We start from the raw sequence: 8,183 nt of genomic DNA, 5'->3' as shown, positions 1-8,183 counted from the left end.
ATAAATCCATAATTGTAATTTACCATATCAATGGAAGCAAAAACAAAGATCATATGACTCTCTTGCTAGACAGAGAAAAAACATTCAACAAAATTCAGTATCTTTTTCTTTTTTTTTTTTTTTTGTAGAGACAGAGTTTCACTTTATTGCCCTCAGTAGAGTGCCGTGGCGTCACACAGCTCACAGCAACCTCCAACTCCTGGGCTTAGGCGATTCTCCTGCCTCAGCCTCCAGAGTAAATGGGACTACGGGGTGCCCGCCACAACGCCCAGCTATTTTTTGTTGTTGTTGCAGTTTGGCTGGGGCTGGGTTTGAACCCGCCACCCTCGGTATATGGGGCGGGCGCCCTGCTCACTGAGCCACAGGCGCCGCCCAGTATCTTTTTCTGATAAGAATACTTAATAGGCTAGATGAGACATCTTTTAAACTGTAGAAACTTATGTACAACAAACCCACAGCCAATATCATACTCAAAGTAATAAAACTGAAGATTTTCCTCTTACAACTGAAACCAGATAATCCACTATCACCTCTACTATTCAACATAGTGCTGGAAGTTCTAACCAATGCAATCTGGCAAGAGAAGGATGTCAAAGGTATTCAAATGGGGATAGCAGAGGTCAAACTCTCACTCTTTGATGATGATATAATCTTATGCTTAAAAACCCTGAGGACTCAACCACAAGGCTCCTGGAAGTGATCAAGAAATACACTAATATCTCAGTATACAAAATTAATAACCACAAATCAGTACCCTTCATATATGCCAATAGCAGTCAAGCTGAGAATGAAGTCAAAGAAGCAATATCCTTCACAGTAGCTTTAAAGAAAATGAAATACCTGGGAATATACCAAACAAATGATGTGAAGGTCTTCTACAGAGAAAACTATGAATCCCTGAGAAAAGAAATAGCAGAACACATTAACAAATGGAAGAACATACCATACTCCTTGCTAGAAGAATCTACGTTGTTAAAATGTCCATGCTACCCAAAGCAATCTACAGATTTAATGCAATCCTCATTAAAGCACCAGCATCATAAATCGAAGAACTTGAAAATATAGTACTTTGTTTCATATGGAACCATAAAAAACACTGAATAGCCAAAGCAATTATAAAAAATAAAAACAAATCTGGAGGCATCATGTTACCAGACTCATGTTATACTACAAGGCTGTAATGATCAAAGCAGTATGGTACTGGCACAAAAATAGAGGCATAGCTCTATGAAATAGAATAGAGAACCTAGAGATGAAACCAGTTGCATATTGCTATCTGACCTTTGATAAAATAAGCAAACGCATACACTGGGGAAAATAATCCATATTCAATAAAATGCTGCTGGGAGAACTGGTTAGCCATATGTAGAAGATTGAAATTGGATCTGCACCTCTCACAATTTACAAAAGTTGACTCACACTGGATAAAAGATTTAAATTTCAGACATGAAACATTAAAAACTCTAGAAAAAAGTGTGAAAAAAACTCCTGATAATATCAGCTTGGGAAAAGATTTTATGAAGAAGACCCCATTAGCAATTCCAGCAACACCAAAAATAAATAAATGGAACATAAGTTAAAAAGTTTCTGCACAGCTAAGGACACAAAAACTATAGCAAACAAACAACCTTAAGGAGAAGAATATATATGCAGGCTATGAATCTGACAAAGAACTGATAACTAGAATCTACAGAGAACTCAAATTAATCACAAAAAAAGAGCAAACATTCCCATTTGCCCGTGGCAAGAGACATAAACAGATTCTTCTCTGAAGAAGATGGACAGATGGGGCGGCGCCTGTGGCTCAAAGAAGTAGCGCGCCAGCCCCATATGCTGGAGGTGGTGAGTTCAAACCCAGCCCCAGCCAAAAACTGCAAAAAAAAAAAAAGAACATGGACAGATGGTCAAGAAACACATGAAAAAGTGCTCATCATACCTAATCATCAGAGAAATGAAAATCAAACTCACATTGAGATACCACCTAACTCCAGTGATAATAGCCCACATCACAGTGTCCCAAAGCTGCAGGTACTGGTGTGGATGTGGAGAGAAGGGAACACCCTTACACAGTTGATAGGATTGCAAACTAATACAGTTTTATGGAAGGAAGTATGCACGATCCTCAAAGACCTAAAAGTAGACCTTCCATTTGACTCCACAATCCCATTACTCAGTATCTATCCAGAAGTAAAAAAATAATCATTTTATCTTAAGGAAATTTACACTAGGTTGTTTATTGCAGCTCAATTCACAGTCGCCAGGATGTGGAACCAACTCAAGTGCCCATCAACTCACAAATGGATTCATCAACTGTAGTATATGTATATCATGGAATACTATTCAGCTGTAAAATGGATGGAGATTTTACAACTTTTTTATTAACCTTGATGGAGCTGAAGAACATTCCCAACTCAAGAAAGGGAAAGCAAGTATCCAATGTACTCAAAACTAATATGAAACTAGAAGATGAACAACAACATGCCTACGTTGAGAAAAAAACTGAACTGAATTAAACTCAAGAGGAGGGGAGTGGGGAGGAGAGAAGAGAGGTGATGAGGGAGAGGATTGGTAAGCTCTCACCTAATGGGCACAATGTAGGGGTATATGACACACTTCCTGGGTGAAGTGTTCAACTACAACTTGGACTTTACATAATAAATGCAAACTATGTAACCTAATTGTACTCTCATATTAATCTGAAATTTAACAAAAAGACTGAGATGAAAAAAATTTCATTATTTAAAGTACCATACCAAGGATTTTAAGTAGTTAATATTATATAACAACAGGTTACAGTTATAGAATGCTTACCATAGGCCTTACCAAGGCACTATTCTAAGAATTTTATAACCCTTCTACCAACTCTATCAGACAGGTATGCTATTAAGATTCCTGTTTTTCTTTGTTTTTTTTTTTTTTTTTGAGACAACGTCTCACTTACTAACCCTCAGTAGAGTGGCATGGTGTTACATCTTACACCAACCTCCAAATCCATGGACTTAGGCGGTTCTCCTGCCCCAGCCTCCGGAGCATCTGGGACTACGGTTGCCTGCCACAACGCCCGGCCATTTTGTTGTTGTTGCTGCAGTTTGGCTGGAGCTGGGCTTGAACCCACCACCCTCAGTATATGGGGCTGGTGCCCCATTCACCTAGCCACAGGCACCACCCAAGATTCCTGTTTTTCAATGAAGAAACTGAGGCAGAGAGATAGTTACTTACTCATGTGTATGCCAACCACTGATGGAGGCTGGGATTTTAACTCAGAAATTTGGCTCAAATCATGTTTAATTTCTTTGTTATACTATGTCTCCTAAAATAATTTGCTTAGAGAAGGATTAAAAGAAAATGATTAAGTACCTTTTTAAAAATGTGCTAATAAAGTTTCTCACCACTTTGAAAAAAATCCTATGTAAGATACTGCATTATAAAGTGATAAAAATATATATAATTAAATATAGAGAAATATTCACTATGTTTAACCTCTTGTCCACCCCCCAAAAAACTGTGCTTAGAAAAAAAGACCAGAAATAAATTTTTTGTGTACCTTTTATATGTTCAAAATATTTATCAGAAAAATGTTTGCTATAGAATTTCTACTATTAAAATTATATAGACCGGGTGGTGCCTGTGGCTCAGGGAGTAGGGCACCAGTCCCACATACCAAGGGTGGCAGGTTCGAACCCGACCCTGGCCAAAACTGCGACAAAAAAAAAAAATTAATTAATTAATTAAAAATTATATAGACCACTTAGAAGTTATTTATGGCTTATATTAATATTTTACACTAAAGGCAATCCAAATCTAGTTTGTTATAAAAGTTCACAAAAATACTCCTGAGAAGTCTGGCCACTTGTTTTCGCAGATATGCCCTCTGTGAATTGGATTTGTTTTATTGAATCTGAATATTCTTCTATTTATAACAAATTACTAAATCCATATTCCTTATAATTACGATTTTCTTGTCAAACAAAGTTAACATTTTTCTCTCAAAAGACAAATCATTGCTACTACTTAAAACTGAACTTTTAAAATTGACAGTTAATCTCTCTGAAGTTAGCAAATAGATTATAGACAGAAGAAAAAAATACATGTTTCACAAATAACTTCTTTTTCCTTCATTGATTTTAGTATTTCATATCCAAAAATACCTCTTGGATGTCCCAGATATATATGACCTAAGATTGTTTTCAATAAAGAGACACATTGCATACATTAGTCTGGACATCTCCTCAGATGTGTGGGATTCACTCGAATTGTCTGGTAGCAATATGAATCACTACGTTTGTATGATATTTCCTATACAGCAGGTTCTATACTGGATGTCTTATTATCTTATTAAATGTTCACTCCAGTCGATTAAGGTAGATATTTTCATTTCCATTTCCATTTTACAGATGAGGAAATTAAGATACAAAGAGAAAATTCAAAGTGGCCAAAGTCAGCTGCTATGAAAGTGACAGAGCCAACTTTTAAAATTCAGGTCTGCCAAGAGCAGTAGTTGTGAAGATTAAATAAAATAACTCAAGTGGAAAAAACTCCATCCAGGGATGAATGGATTAAAAAAAGTGTGGCATATAATATAATGGAATAGTATTTAGCTAAATAATATTCTGACACATACTACAACATGGAATGAAATTCTTACACACACCACTAACAAAAAGGAATGCAATTTTGACTACAACTCTGGTGAACCTACAGGACATTATGCTAAGTGAAATAATCCAGACAAAAAAGGACAAATATTGTACGATTTCACTTACATGAGGTATACCTAGAGTAGTAAAACTTATAAAGAAACAAAGTAGAAAGGTGGTTACCAAAAGCTGGGAGGAGAAGGAAATGGTGAGTTAGTGTTTAATGGCTGGAGAGTTTCAGTTTGATGACAGTGTTCTGGAGATGGATGGATAGATGGATGGTGGTCGTGGTCCAACAATGGGAATGCACTTAATGTCCTGGAATTTCACACTTAAAAATGATATACTTTATGTTAGCATATTTTATCACAACAAAAAGTCACCCATAAAAACTCTTTAGTTCTAGCACAATGTAGAATGAACATATGGTTGAGAATCATAAGAGATTCTATCTGTTATAGTAAACAAAGATAAGATGGAGATCATTGATGAGATGCCATTTAAGTGGTCAGACCTATTTAGAGAAAATGAGACAAAATTTTGTAGAGTACTATTTACAAAGTATGAAACTTTTTTTAACCTGGAATTTTTTTATTGATATTAAAAATTCTTATGAAATAAGACAGCATCTTATGCTTATCTATATATAGCAAAGGAATGGGAACTTCAATCAATTATGGTCAACAAATCAATAATGAGGGTCTGCAGGTGTCCTGGTGGTACTCAAGTGGACACATCCAATCCTCTGCAGCCAGAGGAAGTAAGTCCAGACAAAAATCTGTAAAGAGAGAGGCGAGCAGGCGAAATAGCCAGAGCCCTCTGAGGGAACATCAAAGGACAGGACAAAGGGATAGTATGATGCTCACATAGATAAGCATAGATGTTTGCACTCACTGAAACTAAAGGGCAGATAAAAAAACAAAAATGCAACAGCAAAAAAGCTTCAAATAGATCTGTCGATTGATAGTTCTGTGGCAATTTATTCCTTTTCTCCATATTTTATACTATGATTCTTTCCCCTATATGTTGGGCATTTTCAACATATACATAGAGAAAGAGGCAGAAAGTGAGAGCAGTCAACCACATCTGTTCCACCTTCCTGAAGCCTGGTTCCTAAAGCGAAGAAGAATGAAAATGGATGCCAATAGTTCTCTATCTCCATCTCTATCTCTCTCTAATCTCTATCTCTTTCTAACTCTAATCTCTATCTCCATTTCTACATCTAACAAGTTACTTATTTCTAGAAAAATAACAAGTTATTGCAAATCCAAGAAAAAAAAAAGCAGGCAACTCAATAGAAAAATAGGTAAATGAACAGATTAGCTAAAACTATCCCCAGATTGTCAAGGGTTTATGAAAAGGAGTTCAACTTTATTAGTCATGAGGGAAATCCAAATTAAAATCACCTGGTAAACTATAGTCACATCAGAATGGCTAAAATAAAAAAAAAGAAATACAATACTAAGTATTCATGACACTGTGGTTCATCTAAAATTCTCATACATTAGTGATGTTGAACATAGGTGTAATCATTTTGGAAAGCTGTCTGGCAGAATCTTCAAAAGCTGAATATGTCATATATATGCTTTATAATCCAGCATATCCACTTGTAGAAATATACTCATCATAGATGAGAACAGACATTCACCAACATGTGCAAAAATATTTTTAGCAGTAATATGGGTTGAATTTTGTCTCCCTAAAATTCATATGTTGAAGTTCTAGCTTGAGAATGTGACTTTCTCTGAAAATAGGGCTGTTGAAGATAATATTAGCTAACACGAAATCATCCAGGAATAGTGTGCACCCCAGTTCTAACTGGTGAATTTGGATACAGACATGCAGAAGAAAGCCATGTAAAGATGAAGACAGACATCAGGGTGATACATACTTCTACAAGCCAAAGAACATCAGAGATTACCAGCAAATCACAAAGGAACTATGGGAAAGACATAGAACAAATTTTCTTTATAGTTCTATGAAGGAACCAACCCTGTCAATACCCTGATCTTGAACTTCTAGCCCCCAGAACTGAGATAATAAATTTTTGTTGCTTAACCCACTCAATTTGTGGTATGCTGTAGCAGCAACACTAGGAAGCTAATAATAAGGCCCAAACTATAAACAACCCAAATGCCCACCAGCCATATGTATTCAATAAAACAGGAAAATAAATAAATGGTGTAGTCACACATGGAAATATTATGCAACAACAAAAATTAACAAACTATGAGTACACACAACAATATGAATAAATTTTATAAATGTAAAGTTAAACAAAAGAATCAGACATAGAGCATGTAAGGTCGAAAAACAGTCAAAACTAATTTATGGTGTAAGTCAGGATAATCGTAATCTTTTGTACAAGTGTAGAGATAGGAAGCGGGACAGAGGGTCTTTCGAGATTCTGGAAATTTTCTGTTTCCTAACGTGGGTGCTGGTTGTGTGGATTCAGTTTATGAAAAATTATTGAGGTGTATACTTATGTACCAGTATACATGAAGCTTATGCTTTTCTAGATGTATGTATATTGCAATAAAATGTTAAAGTTAAAAAAAACCATGGCTCAGTGGGTAGGGTGCCGGCCCCATATACGGAGGGTGGCGGGTTCGAACCCGGCCCTGGCCAAACTGCAACAACAACAACAACAACAACAACAAAATAGCCAGGCACTGTGGCAGGCACCTGTAGACCCCAGCTACTTGGGAGGCTGAGGCAAGAGAATTGCTTAAACCCAGGAGTTGGAGGTTGCTGGGAGCTGTGACATCACGGCACTCTACCGAGGGTGATAAAGTGAGTCTCTGTCTCTATTTAAAAAAAATAAGAAAGAAAAGAAACATGCAGCACATCTAGCCTCTCTCACTTGCTTTGATAAATTTCTTAAACTGTCAAGTTTTCTTATATGCGAAATGGTAATAACAGAGCACTTATTCCATATGTTTGTTGTGAAAATATAGTGAGATAATCCACACAAAGCATTTAGGAGAATTGCTAGCAGCATTCAATAACTATTAGTTTCTATTGCCATAAGTATGATTGTCAAATATACGATATAATAGTTTTACTCCTGGATAAACGACTACTGACATATTTTTCTATGGTTACACATACTGGAATCAATCACTTACTTTGTGATGAGTCATTACGTAGAATAACAGCCCAGTCACTTAGCCTAGAAAAAATAATGATGTAGCCAAGTTGGAAGACCTTACTAGACTCTGTGTTCTTATTAGACAGTCTTCATCTGCCCTAAATTACAATTTTATTTCACATCTTAAGTGCAGAAGGTTTTAAAGTGTTTTTTATTCCAGGCACCCACTAGAAAATTGAAGAAAGAAAAGACCCTCCAAGAATAATAATCTTTTATTTGTATGTTACATTTTCATTTGAGCTTCTGAACAGCCTGTGAGATAGGGAGTAATTATTCTTTTTTTTTTTTTTAAATACGGAACGCTTCATGAATTTACGTGTCATCCTTGCACAGGGGCCATGCTAATCTTCTCTGTATCGTTCCAATTTTAGTATATGTGCTGCCAAAGCGAGCAC

General features: G+C 36.1%; 1 non-coding gene across 1 annotated transcript; it reads right to left on the bottom strand.

Annotated features, from left to right (window-relative positions):
* Positions 1–8,076: 8,076 nt before the first annotated feature.
* LOC128567034 (U6 spliceosomal RNA) lies at positions 8,077–8,183 on the bottom strand. The gene has a single exon (XR_008374709.1). It is a non-coding gene; the product is annotated as a U6 spliceosomal RNA (small nuclear RNA).

This window comes from Nycticebus coucang, chromosome 15 (genome assembly GCF_027406575.1).
Source record: "Nycticebus coucang isolate mNycCou1 chromosome 15, mNycCou1.pri, whole genome shotgun sequence".
NCBI lineage: Eukaryota > Metazoa > Chordata > Mammalia > Primates > Lorisidae > Nycticebus > Nycticebus coucang.
The sequence above is the reverse complement of the archived record's forward strand: the minus strand, read 5'-3'. Positions and strand labels throughout refer to the sequence as shown.